Raw genomic sequence first — 15,392 nt, forward strand, 5'->3', positions numbered from 1 at the left:
TGGAAAGCAGAGCCAGGAGAGTGTATAGCACAGCTCCTGACTGTGCCACATATGGAAATAGGGAAAGCAGAAACTAAACGAACAGGAGGATTTGGAAGCACAAATAAACAAGGCAAAGCAGCTTATTGGGTGAATCAAATTACCAATAAGCATCCTACCTGTGAAATAACCATTCAAGGAAAAAAACTTAAAGGATTGGTAGATACAGGAGTGGACATTTCAATCATTTCTCTACAGCACTGGCCGTCTGTGTAGCCAATTCAATCCACTCAATTTAACATAGTTGAAGTTGGTAAAGCCCCTGAAGTATATCAAAGTAGTTACATTTTGCATTGTGAAGGGCCCGATGGACAACCTGGGACTATTTAACCAATTACAACTTCTGTACCTATAAATTTATGGGAGAAGATTTATTACAACAATGGGGAGCACAAGTGTTAATTCCAGAACAATTATAGAGCCCTCAAGTCAACATATGATGCATGAAATACGGTATGTCCCTGGTATGGGACCAGGAAAAAATTTGCAAGATTTGAAGGAACTGCTTAAAGTGGAAAGAAAAAGTTCCCGCCAAGGCTTAGGATACCATTTTTGATGGCAGCCATTGCTAAGCCTCCAGAACCTATACCTTTAAAATGGTTAACAGATAAGCCAATTTGGATAGAACGATGGCCACTGAGTGAAGAGAAACTGGAGGCGTTAGAGAATTTAGTTACTGAACAATTAGAAAAAGAACACATAGCTCCAACATTTTCCCCCTGGAATTCTCCAGTCTTTGTTATTAAATCAGGTAAATGGAGATTGTTGACAGATCTTAGAGCCATTAATTCAGTTATACAACCTTTCGGGGCATTACAGCCAGGACTGCCTTCTCCTGCTACGATTCCAAAAAATTGGCCTTTAATAGTCATAGATTTAAAAGACTGTTTCTTTACTATCCCCTTAGCTGAGAAAGACTCTGAATGGTTTGCATTTACGATTCCTGCGGTCAACAACCTGCAGCCTTTTAAGCGTTTTCATTGAAAAGTGTTGCCACAAGGCATGTTAAACAGTCCAACAATTTGTCAGACTTACGTAGAACAACAATTGAACCTACTCGTAAATTGTTACATTATTCATTATATAGATGATATTCTTTGTGCTGCCCCCACTCGAGAAATATTACTCTAATGTTATAATCACTTGCAAAACTCGATGTCTCATGCTGGTTTAATTACAGCTCCTGACAAAATTCAGACTACTACTCCTTACTCCTACTTGGGGACCTTAGTAAATGACACTACTATTGTGCCACAGAAAGTAACCACACATAGGGATCAATTGAAAACACTGAATGACTTTCAAAAACTACTAGGGGACATTAATCGGATACGGCCTGCTGTAGGCATTCCTACCTATGCCATGAGTAATCTGTCTTCTATCCTTAGAGGAGATCCTAGTCTCATAAGCCCTTGGCAATTAACAAAAGAAGCTGAGGCAGAGCTGCAGCTAATCGAGAAGCAAGTCCATAAGGCCCAAATAAATAGAACAGATCCAGAGAAGACTATAGATTTGCTAATGTTTCCAACTCAGCATTCACTTACTAGTGTTATTGTTCAAGGAGCAAGATCTTATAGAGTGGCTTTCCTTCCACATACTAATTCACGGACTTTGACTCCTTATTTGGATCAAATTGCTACTATAATAGGAAATGGGAGAACTCAGATTGTTAAATTACATGGATATGATCCTGGAAAAGTTATTGTCCCTCTCACAAAGGCACAAATACAGCAAGCTTTTATAAATAGTCTTACTTGGCAAACCCGTTTAGCTGACTTTGTGGGTATTCTCGATAATGATTTTCCTAACACGAAACTGTTTCAATTTTTGAAACTAACTAATTGGATTCTCCCTAAAATAACTAAATTCAAACCAATTGAAGGTGCTGAGAATGTCTTCACAGATGGGTCTAGTAATGGTAAAGCCTCTTATTCTGGATCGAAAGGTAGTTTTCCAGACGCCCTATACTTCAGCTAAAAAAGCAGAGCTTGTAGATGTAATTGAGGTATTGACTGCTTTTAATGCGCCTATTAATGTGATTTCTGATTCTTCATATATGGTTCATTCTACACAGTTAGTTGAAAATGCTCAGCTACGATTCCACACAGATGAGCAACTGATGACTTTATTTATCCAACTGCAAACAGCAGTTAGGAGCAGAATGCACCCTTTTTACATTACTCATATTAGGGCTCATACACCTCTTCCAGGACCTTTAACTACAGGGAATCAAATGGCGATCGCCTAGTTGCTACTGCAATATCTAATGCTAGACACTTTCACAGTTTAACCCATGTTAATGCCTCTGGTCTCAAACGCAGATACAGCATTACCTGGAAAGAAGTTAAAGCTTTTATCCAGCAATGCCCAACTTGCCAAATGGTGCATTCCTCATCTTTTACAGGAGGAGTTAATTCTCGAGGATTGGAACATAATCCTCTTTGGCAAATGGATGTCACACATGTTCCCTCATTTGGGAGACTAGCTTATGTTCATGTATGTGTGGATACCTTTTCTCACTTTGTCTGGGCTACATGCCAATCAGGAGTCTTCTGCCTCTGTTAAATGTCACCTTTTGCAATGTTTTGCGGTGATGGGCATTCCAGCTTCTATTAAAACAGATAATGCCCCAGGCTACACTAGCCGAGCTCTACCTACATTTTTTTTCTATACGGAATATTAAACACATTATTGGTATCCCATATAATTCTCAAAGACAAGCCATAGTGGAAAGAATGAATCTCTCCCTGAAACAGCAGTTGCAAAAACAGAAAAGGAGAGACAGTGACTATAGGACTTCACATATGCAACTAAATCTAGCATTATTAACTTTAAATTTTTTGAGCCTGCCTAAAGGCCGGATGCTATTAGCAGCTGAACAGCATCTACAGAAACCAGCTGCAAAGACAGAAGCAGAACAACTGGTTTGGTGGAGAGATCCGATTAAAAAAAGTTGGGAAATAGGTAAAATAATAACATGGGGTAGAGGTTATGCTTGTGTTTCTCCAGGCCAAAACCAGCAGCCGATTTGGATATCGTCAAGACACCTGAAACCTTATCATGAGCCAGATGCTAAAGAAGAGATTTTGGGAGGAACCTGAAGACCCCCCAGCTGCAGCCATGTGGAGACTGGCAATCAGGAAGACATCAGTCTCGGCAAGCAACACTCGTCAGGCACAGCCACCCACCTGGGACCAGATCAAGAAGTTGACACAGATGGCGAAAGCAAATCTGAAGACAGCGGGATGACCAATTACAATGAATAATCTAATGGTAGCTATCATGGCTGTGCTCACCATTGCCATGAGTATTCCCCCAGTAACTGCTGAAACAAAAAACAATTATACTTATTCGGCATATATTCCTTTTCCACCACTTCTACAGCCAGTAACATGGTTAGACCCCCCACCCCCAGTGGAGGTATACACTAATGGCTTTTGGATGCCTGGTTCTGCAGATGATAGAGGCCCGTCTCACCCCCAAAAGGAGGGAACAATTATGAATATATTGTTGGGATTTGAGCATCTACCTATTTGCTTGGGAAAAGCCAACAGGTGTTTACCTCCCAGTCATCAATCTTGGCTGGCAATAGTGCCTGAACATAACATCTCTGTGGCACAATTACATATGCTTTCTGGTCTTAGTATTTATCACAGTGATTATGCCCCTGTAACCAAAGTTTACTGCCCTCAAAAACCTATCTGTAAAGTAGATTGGACATGGTCAGAAAAAATGAAGGGATTTGTTTGTATCGCAGGGCACGCACAGGTGTTTCGTAATGATTCATATGGCGTTGTTATTGATTGGTCCCCTAAAGGGGCACTTACGAGGCTCACCTCTCAATCTGTGGGTAATGGTCACCCTGCATCTAAACAAAATGATATCAGATGGTGGACACTATAAAAAGTACAGCAAGAGTTCCTATTATTTGGGCATATGGTGGTATAGTGACACCTCAATCCCAAATGATATGGTCTGCTGTAGGAGCTAAACATAAGGAGTTGTGGAAAATATTAATGGCACCGCAAAAGATAAAGATTTGGGAAGGGAAATACACTAAGCCAACCCAATATAATCCTAATTACATGTTAGAATTGGCTCACAACGATTCAGTCTGGATAGAGAGTTGTGTCTGTCCTCCTTTCCTGCTTGTAGTGGGTGATTTAATACTTGATCTCCCTAATCATCATGTGACTTGTCAAGAATGTAGATTGTTTTCCTGTGTGAATTCTTCCTTGTATAATACTGATCATTCAATTTTAGTGGTAAGAGCCCGAGAAGGAATATGGATACCTGTAAAGCTTTCCCGTCCTTGGGAAGCCTCTCCTTCTGTGCATATTATTACTGAAATTCTTCAAAAGATTCTGAGATGCTCTCAGCATTTCATTGCCACTTTAATTTTAATCATTATAGGATTGATTGCTGTCATAGCTACTGCTGCGGCAGCTGGAGTTGCTTTGCATTTCACAGTACAAACAGCAGACTATGTAAATAATTGGCAGAAAAATTCTACTTTGTTGTGGAATTCCCAAGCTAATATAGACCAGAAACTAGCTAATCAGATTAATGATCTCTGACAAACTATTGTATGGTTGGAAGATTGTGTAGTTAGTTTAGAATATAGAATGCAGTTACAATGTGATTAGAATCCTTCTGATGTTTGCATTACTCCTCATCTGTATAATGAAACAGAACATGAGTGGGAAAGAGTTAAGAGACATTTAAAGGGTCATACTGGAAATTTATCTTTGGGTATTGCAAAACTGAAGGAACAAGTATTTCAAACCTCTCAGGCACATCCAACGCTAATGCCAGGAACTGAAGTGCCTGAAGGATCTGCAGACGGATTAGCAGCTATTAACCCATTAAAATGGATCAAGACACTTGGAGGCTCTATGACTTTAATGATGATTGTGCTTTTAATCTGTGTTGTTTGTCTTTGTGTAGTCCACAGATGCAGACCCCGAATCCTGCAAGAAGTAGCCCACCGTGACAAAACTGCCTTTGCCTTTATCACTTTGCAAAAACAAAAAGGGAGACATGCTGGAAAAAGGCCCTAAGGCTGTCATAAAAAGGCCTTAAAGAAACTGGGCATAAACAGGATTTCTGCAGCAATGTGACATGCTCATGATGGCTATGACACTTACGCTGGAGGTTGCTGGTTTACCGAAATAAGGGCAAGGAACACCTGGCCCATCCAGGGCGGAAAACTGCTCAAGGCATTCCTAAACCACAAACGATGGCATGAGCGATCTGTGCCTTAAGGACATGTTCCTGCTGCAGATAATCAGCCAGAGCCTGTTTCTCTGCTCCTTGCTAAGAATGCTTTGTTTCCCATAAGGAATGCTTTTAGCTAATCTATAATCTATAGAAATGATGTTTATCACAGGCTGTCAATAAAAATGTGGGTAAAACTCTATTCGTGGCTCTCAGCTCTCAAGGCTGTTAGCCCCCTGATTCCCACACTGCACTTTATTTCTGGGTCTTTGTCTTCATTCCTCTAGTGCCAGTCGGTTGGGGTCTCCACAACCGAGCTTGTCTCAGTAAGTGGGAAAAAAGGGATCTTTTGGGGGGTGATATAAATATTCTGTATCTTGATTGTGGTGGTAGTTTCACAGCTATAGGTCTATAGCTGTGAAATACATTTAATTATACATTTTTAATGGATGGCATTTTGTGCATAAATTATACTCAATAATATGGATTTTTTTGGCTGGGCGCGGTGGCTCACGCCTGTAATCCCAGCACTTTGGGAGGCCAAGGCAGGTGGATCACAAGGTCAGGAGATCGAGACCATCCTGGCTAACACAGTGAAACCCTGTCTCTACTAAAAAGACAAAAAAATTAGCTGGGTGTGGTGATGGGCACCTGTATTCCCAGCTACTCGGGAGGCTGAGGCAGGAGAATGGCATGAACCCGGGAGGCAGAGCTTGCTTGCAGTAAGCCAAGATGGCGGCACTGCACTCCAGCCTGGGTGCGACAGAGCGAGGCTCTGTCTAAAAAAAAAAAAGAAAGAAACCACACACACACACACAACAAGACTGGCATTTCCAGCTAAGAAGGAAGACCAGAGCTACCTCATGCCCCAAAAGCACCAGACCCAAATGGTTTCACAGAAAAATTACACCAAACCTTTAAATAGCAAATATTTCTAATACTATTTAAATTGTTGTAGAGTGCCCAAAAAGAAGGAAAATTTTTCAAGTTATTTTAGTGAAGTAAATATAAAATTGATACCAAAACCTAACCAATACTGCACCAAAGCACAAACAGCAAAAGGAAAAAAGTAGGAAAATTAGACTTTATCAAAAGTAAAAACATTGCTTCAAAGGATCATCAAGAAAGTGAAAAGAGAAAAGACAGAATGGGACAAAAATTTTGAGATCACATATCTGACAAGGGACTTGTATCCAGAATATATATTTTAAAAAAAACTTTTACAACTTAATAATAAAGGAGAAATAATACAGTTTTTTTTTAAAAGGGCAAAAGATCTTAATAGACATTTCTCTAAAGAAGATATACAAATGGCAAAGATACTCAACATCATTTTCATTAGATAAATGCAAATCAAAAGCTTAGTGAGATAGCATTTCACATCCACTAGGATGGCTGTCATCTGTAATTAAAAAGACAGTCAATAATAAACGTTAAGCAAGGATGTGGAGAAACTGGAGGCATCATCTACCAGTGGCAGGAATGGAAAATGGTATAGCTACTTTGGAAAACAGTTTGGCAATTCTTCAAAACGTTGAACATAGAGTTCCCATGTGACCCAGCAATTCCACTTTTAGGTAATACACCCAATAGAAATGAAAATATATGTCCACACAAAAACGTATACATTGTATTAGTTTGCTCAGGTTGCTATAACAAAATACGATAAACTAGATGGTTTAAACAACAGGCATTTATTTTCTCACAGTTCTGGAGGCTAGCAGTCCACAATCAAGGTGCCAGCAAATTCAGTTTCTGGTGAGGGCTCTCTTTCTGGCTTGCAGACAGCCGCCTTCTCACAAGGCCTTTCCTTTGTGCATCTGCGCATGAAGTGGGATAGCACTGGGGTCTCTCCTTCTTATAAGGAAACCAGTCCTATCAAATTAGGGTCCCACCCTTACAACCTCATTTAATCTTAATTATCTACCTAAAGGCCTCACCTCCAAATACACTGTCATGATGAGGGTAGGTTTTCAACAGATGAATTCTGGGGGGGCCACAATTCAATCCATAACATATGTGGATGTTCATAGCAGAATAACTCACAATAGCAAAAAAGCAGAACAATTCGAATGTCCATCAGTTGAATGGAAAAACAAACTGTGATATATCAGTGCAATGGAATATTACTGAACCACAAAAAAGAATGAAGTACTGACACATGCTATGACGTGGAAGAACTTTGAAAACATTATGCCAAGTATCTGGTTCAAGTTGGTATTTGAAATAAAGAAAAAGCTATGAAAATGTTTTAAAAAGAAAGCATTATGTTAAGTAAAAGAAAGCTGTCACATATTATATCTATTCACGTCTATGAAATGTCCAGAATCAGCAAATCCAGAGATAGAGAGTGGACTGTGGTTGCCACTACTGGCAGGAGGGGGACTATAGAGTGGATGCTAATTAATACAGGGTTTTCTTTCCAGGTAGTGAAAATGTTCTAAGATTACATAGTGGTGATGGTGACATGGTTCTTTGAATATACTAAAACCATCAAATTGTACATTTTAAAAGGGTGAATTTTATGGTATGTGAATTATATTTCAATAGAGCCCATATTCCCGCCCCCCCCCCCCCTTTTTTTTTTTTTTTTTGAGACAGCGTCTTGCTCTGTCACCCAGGCTGGAGTGTAGTGGCACTATCTCAGCTCACTACAAACTCCGCCTCCCGGGTTCACGCCATTCTCCCACCTCAGCCTCCTGAGTAGCTGGGACTACAGGCGCCCACCACCATGCCTGGCTAATTTTTTGTATTTTTAGTAGAGACAGGGTTTCACCATGTTAGCCAGGATGGTCTCGATCTCCTGACCTCGTGATCTGCCCGCGTCGGCCTCCCAAAGTGCTGGGATTACAGGCGTGAGTGACTATGCCCAGCCCCAGTATTTTCTTTTAAAAAAAAGATATGAGGGAAACAATTATGTTAGTTAAGGAAAAACACATTTCTATGGCTTGATACAGCTGAAGTTTCTTTCTCACTCACGTAAAGCACAATCGGTAGGTGGTGAGGAACACGAGTGGGGAGTGGGGAGTTCTGCTCCATGTAGTCATTCAGGAACCAGGTTGATGGTGGCTCTATCATGTGCCACATGTGCTTCCAAGGTTGCTCTGGATACCCACATCAGCCAGAAAATGGGAGAAAAGTCAGAGAAGGAGGTTTTGATGGACTAGGTCTTTTAGAGGCCTGATCACATTTTCTTATATTCCACTGGCTAGAACTCAGTCACATGGTTGAACATAACTACAAGCAAGACAGGAGAGTGCCTAGGAAGAAAGGGAAATGAGTTTGGAAGACAGCTTATAAGCGTCTGCTAGAAACCTCCCTTCCCCACTTACAGTACTAAAAGGAAAAAATAGTTAGAAATAAATTTAAAAATAATTATCTACATTGGGCAGTTTTTGCATTGTCACAAACCACTTCAAAACTTAGTGGCTCAAAACCATTAAGCTCACAATTCTACTTGCTATCATTGGATGGGGCTCAGCTGCACTCACTCATACATCTGCAGTCAGTTAACGGTAGCTAGAAGGCTCTGCTTCATAGGTAGCTAACAGCAGCTAGGGGCTGGCTGGCTCTTAAGTGAAGAAGTTGGGGCAACTAGGCCACATATGTGCAGCTCTCCAGCAGGGTAGCCTAAGCTTGTTCATTTGGTGGCTGGGCAGAGTTCCAAGAATGACAGCAGAGGCATGTAAGGCTGCTTGAGGCTTAGGCTTAGAACTGGCACAATGCCACTTCCCCTGTTCTATTGAATAAAGCAAATCAACAGGTAGGGAAATGACTCCTCGATGGGAGGAACTGCGGTCACATTGCAAAGCGTGTGGGTACAGGGACGGGTGGAGTATTGTGGTCATTTTTGCCATCTACCAAAATGAGCAAAATCTGTACGTTACACATATTAAAACACATGTGAAGTATTCAAAAGAAGACTTGAACAAATGGAAAGTCATAACATGTGCTTAGACAGGAAGTCTTAATCTCATAAAGTTGTCAATTCTGCCAAGTTAATTTATAAAGATAATATGATCTCAATAAAAATATCAAGAACAGGCTGGATGTGGTGGCTCAAGCCTGTAATTCCAGCACTTTGGGAGGCCAAGGTGGATGGATCACCTGAGGTCAGGAGTGTGAGACCAGCCTGACCAATTATGGTGAAACCCCGTCTCTACTAAAAACACAAAAGTTAGCCGAGTGTAGTGGTATGTGACTGTAGTCCCAGCTACTCGGAAGGCTGAGACAGAAGAACTGCTTGAACCCATGAGGTGGAGGTTGCAGTGAGCCGAGATCACACCACTGCACTTCAGCCTAAGCTCCAGAGCAAGACTCCATGTCAAAAAAAAACAAAAACAAAAACAAAAAACAACAATTTGGCTTTCTGGAACCTGAAAAGCTGATTCTGAAGTACATATTGAAAAAGAACAAGAAAGAATAGCCATGGAAACTCTGGAAAAAAAGAGAACAATCAGAGGGGACCAACAATTCTAGATATTAAAACATATTACAGGCCGGGTGCAGTGGCTCACGCCTGTAATCCCAGCACTTCAGGAGGCCGAAGCAGGCGGATCACCTGAGGTCAGGAGTTAGAGACCAACCTGGCCAACATGGCAAAACCCCGTCTCTACTAAAAAAGTACAAAAATTAGCCGGGTATGGTGGCGCATGCCTGTAATCCCAATTACTCAGGAGTCTGAGGCAGAAGAATCGCTTGAACCCAGGAGGCAGAGGTTGCAGTGAGCCGAGATCGTGCCACTGCACTCCAGCCTGGGTGACAGAGTGAGACTCCATCTCAAAAATAAATAAATAAACAAACAAACAACATATTACAGAGCTGGGATAATTGAAACAATGTGTTACTGGCTTATGAAAAGATCTACCAACCCATGGAACAAAAAACAAAAAGCCCAAAAATGGACCTAAGTGAACACAGAAAGTAGCACATGATACGGCTCACATCTCAAATCATGGAGATAAAGATGGACTTCTTTTTTTTTTTTTTTTTTTTTTGAGATGAATTCTCACTTTGTCACCCAGGTTGGAGTGCAGTGGCGTGATCTCACCTCACTGCAACCTCTGCCTCCCAAGTGCAAATGATTCTCCTGCCTCAGCTTCCCGAGTAGCTGAGACTACAGGCACCCACCACCATGCTCAGCTAATTTTTGTATTTTTAGTACAGACAGGGTTTCACCATGTTGGCCAGGCTGGTCTTGAACTCCTGACCTCAAGTAATCCACCCACCTCAGCCTCTTACAGGTAAAGATGGACTTCTAAAAACCCAGTTGAGGCTGGGTTTGGTGGCTCACGCCTGTAATCTCAGCACTTTAGGGGGCAGAGGTGGGTGGACTGCTTGAGCCCAGGAGTTTGAGACCAGCCTGGGCAACAGAGTGAGACCCCATCTCTACAAAAAAAATACAAAAAAATTAGCTGGTTATGGTGGGGGCGCACCTGTGGTTTCAGCTACTTGGGAGGCTAAGGAGGGAGGATTGCTTGAGCCTGGGAGGCATAGATCACAGTGAGCTGAATCACACCCCTGCACTCCAGCTTGGGTGACAGAGCCAACTCCTGTCTCAAATAAATAAATTAAATTAAATTAAAACATGGTTGGTGTTACAACAACGGAAGAGTCATCTGGGAAAAATTAAAGTTGGATACAAATGTCACACTATGTACCTGGATAAACTCCAAATATTTTTATGTATGAAAGCTGAAATCTTACAAGAAATAGATAAAAACATAGGTGAGTTCCTTTATAATTTTGGAGTGAGAAAGGCCTTTTAAACTATGACTCAAAATCTAGAAGCAATAAAAGAGACTGGGAAATTCAATGACATAAATACGTGTGTGTGGCAATAATAGCAACAACCTGGCCGGGCGCGGTGGCTCACACCTGTAATCCCAACACTTTGGGAGGCCGAGGTGGGCAGATCACAAGGTCAGGAGATCGAGACCATCCCGGCTAACATGGTGAAACCCTGTCTCTACTAAAATATAAAAAATTAGCTGGGCATGGTGGTGGGCACCTGTAGTCCCAGCTACTCGGGAGGCTAAGTTACGAGAATGGTGTGAACCCGCGAGGCGGAGCTTGCAGTGAGCTGAGATCATGCCACTGCATTCCAGCCTAGACGAGAGAACGAGACTCCGTCTCAAAAAAAAATAGCAACAATCCATAGCAAGTCAAAAATCAAACAAAATCTGGGAAACATATTTGCAATTCATTTAACAACAGAGGGAATTCCTCCAATATATGAAAAGCTCCTAGAAATTATGATAAGAAATGGATAACCAATCCAAGAGATGATAGGAAATAGATAACCAATCCAACAGAAAAATGGGTAAAGGACATTAAAAACAACGTCACAGAAAAATAAATTCAGGTAGCCCTTCAACGTATGAAAAGATGCTCAACTTCACTCATAAGAGAAATGCAAAGTATATCATTATTCACCTATTGTATTGGCAAAGAATCAAAAGCTCAATAACCCTCACTGTGCTGGCTAGGCTGTGGGAAAACAGGCCCTGTCATGTGTTAGTGGTAGGAGCAAATCAATATCATCCCTATGGGAGGCAATCTGGCCACATCTCCTTGAACCAGCAATCCCATTCCCAAAAATTTAACTTACAAATAAATTGGCACACATCTGCAATGACATATGTAATGTAATCTACTATATTATTTTGCATTGCAAATAAGTCAGTGTCCTCCATTAGGAAATGGTACATCTACACAATGGAATACTACACATCTATAAAAAAGAACACAGAAGTTTTTATGTACTGACATGTAAACACAGCCACATTACTGTGAAGTGAGTAAAGCAAAGTACAGATCAGTGAGTATAGTATGCTTTTTCTTGTGTGAAAGGAGGAAAATAAGAACATTCACACCTTCCTATATTTCCATGTAAAAACACTGGAAGGAGCCTGGCACAGTGGCTCAAGCCTGTAATCCTAGCACTTTGGGAGGCTGAAGTGGGTGGATCACTTGAGTCCAGGAGTTCAAGACCAGCCTAGGCAATATGGTGAAACCCTGTCTCTACCACAAAAGTGCAAAAATTAGCCAGGTGTGGTGGCAGGTGCCTGTAGTCCCAGCTACTCAGGAGGCTGAGGCAAGAGAATGGTGTGAACCCGGGAGGCGGAGCTTGCAGTGAGCGGAGATCGCACCACTGCACTCCAGCCTGGGTGACAGAACAAAAAACCAGCCCAAAAAAAAAAAAAAAAAAGACTTTTCACTGTATACTTTTCATTTGAGTTACATATCAAGTGCAATGTAATGCCTGATAACAATATAAAATATTTTTTATTAACATCACCACTTTGGAAGAGAATGTCTTAAGAAGTTAAACATATACCTGCCATATGATCCACTGTACTCCTGGTATGTCATTTCCAAGAGAAATGAAATCATATGTCCATGAAAAGACTTGTATGCGACTCTCATAGCCCTTTGCTTATAACAGTAAAAAAGAGAAACAACCCCAATATCCCTCATCAGGTGAAACCAATTGTAGTCCATCCATACAACATCATACAATGAAATACTACTCGGCGATAATAGGAACCAGCTATTGGCACATGTAGCCACATGGATGAATCTCAAAACTATGATGTGAAATTTTAAAGGTTTTAAAAAAGAGTACATAATTATGATTCCATCTACACAAAATTCTAGAAAATACAAACTAGTGATAGAAAACACATCAGCAGTTGCCAGTGGGTAGGGGTATGGGGAAGGAGGCACGGGTATGGGGAAAGAGGCAGGAGGAAATTTTTAGGACATGGAAATACTCATTATCTTATTTTGGTGATAGTTTCATGAAAGAATACAGATGTTAAAGCTTCTAACTGTATACTCCAAATACGTACAGTATTGTACATCAGTTATACCTTAATAAAGTTGTTAAAAAAAAAAAAAACCCACAGTGTAATTGAGGTGATGGGGAAGGAATGAACTAAATCTATAGGTATCTGGTTTAAAATATCTTGAAAATATAACAGAAAAAAGCAATACTGTATTTTGGTTATGGACACCTTTTTTTAAATGTCCAGTGGAGAGGATTGACTTATTAAATGCAAGAGAGACAGAGGAAGAGAAAATTTTAAAATTTTGAAAGACTAGAAGTCATATAGGGTATGTTCTCAGACCACAATGAAATTAAACTAGAAATCAATGACAGAAAGCTGGAAAAGCTGCAGATTAAACAACATACTTCCATACTTCTTTTTTTTTTTTTTTTTGAGACAGGGTCTCCCTCTGTTGTCCAGGCTGGAGTGCAGTGGTGCGATCTTGGCTCACTGAAACCTCCACCTCCACGGTTCAAGCAATTCTTCTGCCTCAGCCTCCCGAGTAGCTAGGATTACAGGTGTGCACCACCATACACAGTGCCTGCCACCATGCCTGCCACCACACCCAGCTAATTTTTTTGTATTTTTAGTAGAAACAGGGTTTCACCATGTTGACCAGGCTGGTCTCCAACTCCGGACCTTAAGTGAGCTGCCTGCTTCAGCCTCCCAAAGTGCTGGGATTACAGGTGTGAGCCACCGCACCCAGCCTAAACAACATTCTTCTAAATAATCTATGAGTCTAAGAAGTCTCAAGAGAACTAAAAAATATTTTGAACCAGAAAAAATGAAACTATAACTTATCAAAATTTATGGGATGCGGCTAAGGCATCCCATAAAAAGCATTTGTGCTTACAGAGAAAATTATAGCATTAAATGCGTACATTAGACAAGAAGGTCTTAAATCAATCCTCTAAGCTTCCACTTCAGGAAACTAGAGAAAGAAGAGCAATTTAAACCTACAGCAAGCAGAAGAAACTAAGTAATAAAAATTAGAACACAGCTTGAAGAAAACAACAGGGGAAAATCAACAAAACCAAAAGTTGAACTTTGAAAAGATCAATACAATTGATAAAACTCTGGCCAAGATGACCAAAGAAAAAAAAAGAGAGAAGACATAAATTACAATATCAGAAATGACCAACAGCAAGCTATCATCACTACTAGTCCCATAGATCTCATAAGAAGGGTAAAAGAATATTATGAACAACACTATAGCCACACATTTGACGGCTTAGTTAAAAAGACCAATTCCTTGAAACATACCAACTACCAAAAGGCAAACCATGCAAGGCCTGAAATAATAAAAAATGTGAGAAAGCAAGATGGCTTCTAACCTTGACTTCAATGGGCTGCATTAGCTAGGGGAAAAGAGTTGGCAACACAAAGGTGATGGGTAATGAGAGGCGCACAAAGGGCCAGCTGGGAAGGCTTCAAAGAGGAAGTGTGTCTAAAACAGACAGGGAAGGACACTTTTACCAGGACCTCACAGGGTGCCTCAGAACCAGCAAGTCCACAGTATTACGGACTGAATTGTGCCCCCTCTGCCCCCAAAACTCATATGCTGAAATCCTAACCCCGAGGGCCTTAGATTGTGATTATTTGGAGAGAGGGCATTTAAAAAGGCAATTAAGTTAAAATGAAGTCATTAGGATGGGCCTTAATCCAGTATAACTCGTGTCCTTATAAGATTAGGATACAGATGACACAGACACCAAGCACTCCTGCACCGAGTGACCATCACTTGGAGACACAGCAACTGAGTGGCCACCTGCAAGCCAAGGAGAGAGGCCCCAGAGGAGACCAAACTTCCCAGCACTTTGATTTTAGACTCCTAACGTCCAGATGTGTGAGAACATAAATTTCCACTCTTTAAGCCACCCAGTCTATGGTACCTTGTTATAGCAGCCCAAGCTGAACTCATGATCCTTCTCTCCAAAACCCATTCTTTCCCACAGTCCGACATTCACCCTGAAGGACAGCCAGAAATCCCACCCTTACACTTCACATTCAATCTTGTAACAGGACCTGTCTATTTTACTACTCAGCTCTCTCCTACCCATCATTTCACACCCGGATGACCTGCAAAAACCTCTTCAATAGTTCTCCATGTCCATTCCAGGCATGCTCTGAATCCGTTCTCCCAATGCCCCCAGAGAGATCTTTTCAAAACACAAATACAACCTGTCATACCTCACCCATACCCCTACCCCTTATGGCCCTTAGTGGCTGACCACAGCTTTTAGAATAAAGACAAACTCTATACCATGGCCTATGGAGCTCTGCCCAGCCTCCACCTCTCTCTCC

The 15,392-nt window shown here is 41.1% G+C and overlaps 1 protein-coding gene across 1 annotated transcript in view; it reads right to left on the minus strand.

Annotated features, from left to right (window-relative positions):
* Positions 1-15,392, minus strand: part of XYLB (xylulokinase homolog (H. influenzae)) — a 70,566-nt gene that overhangs the window by 52,688 nt on the left and 2,486 nt on the right. The gene's annotated exons all lie outside the window — the stretch shown is intronic.

The sequence above is a fragment of the Mandrillus leucophaeus genome, unplaced genomic scaffold, assembly GCF_000951045.1.
Source record: "Mandrillus leucophaeus isolate KB7577 unplaced genomic scaffold, Mleu.le_1.0 Scaffold595, whole genome shotgun sequence".
NCBI classification, from domain to species: domain Eukaryota; kingdom Metazoa; phylum Chordata; class Mammalia; order Primates; family Cercopithecidae; genus Mandrillus; species Mandrillus leucophaeus.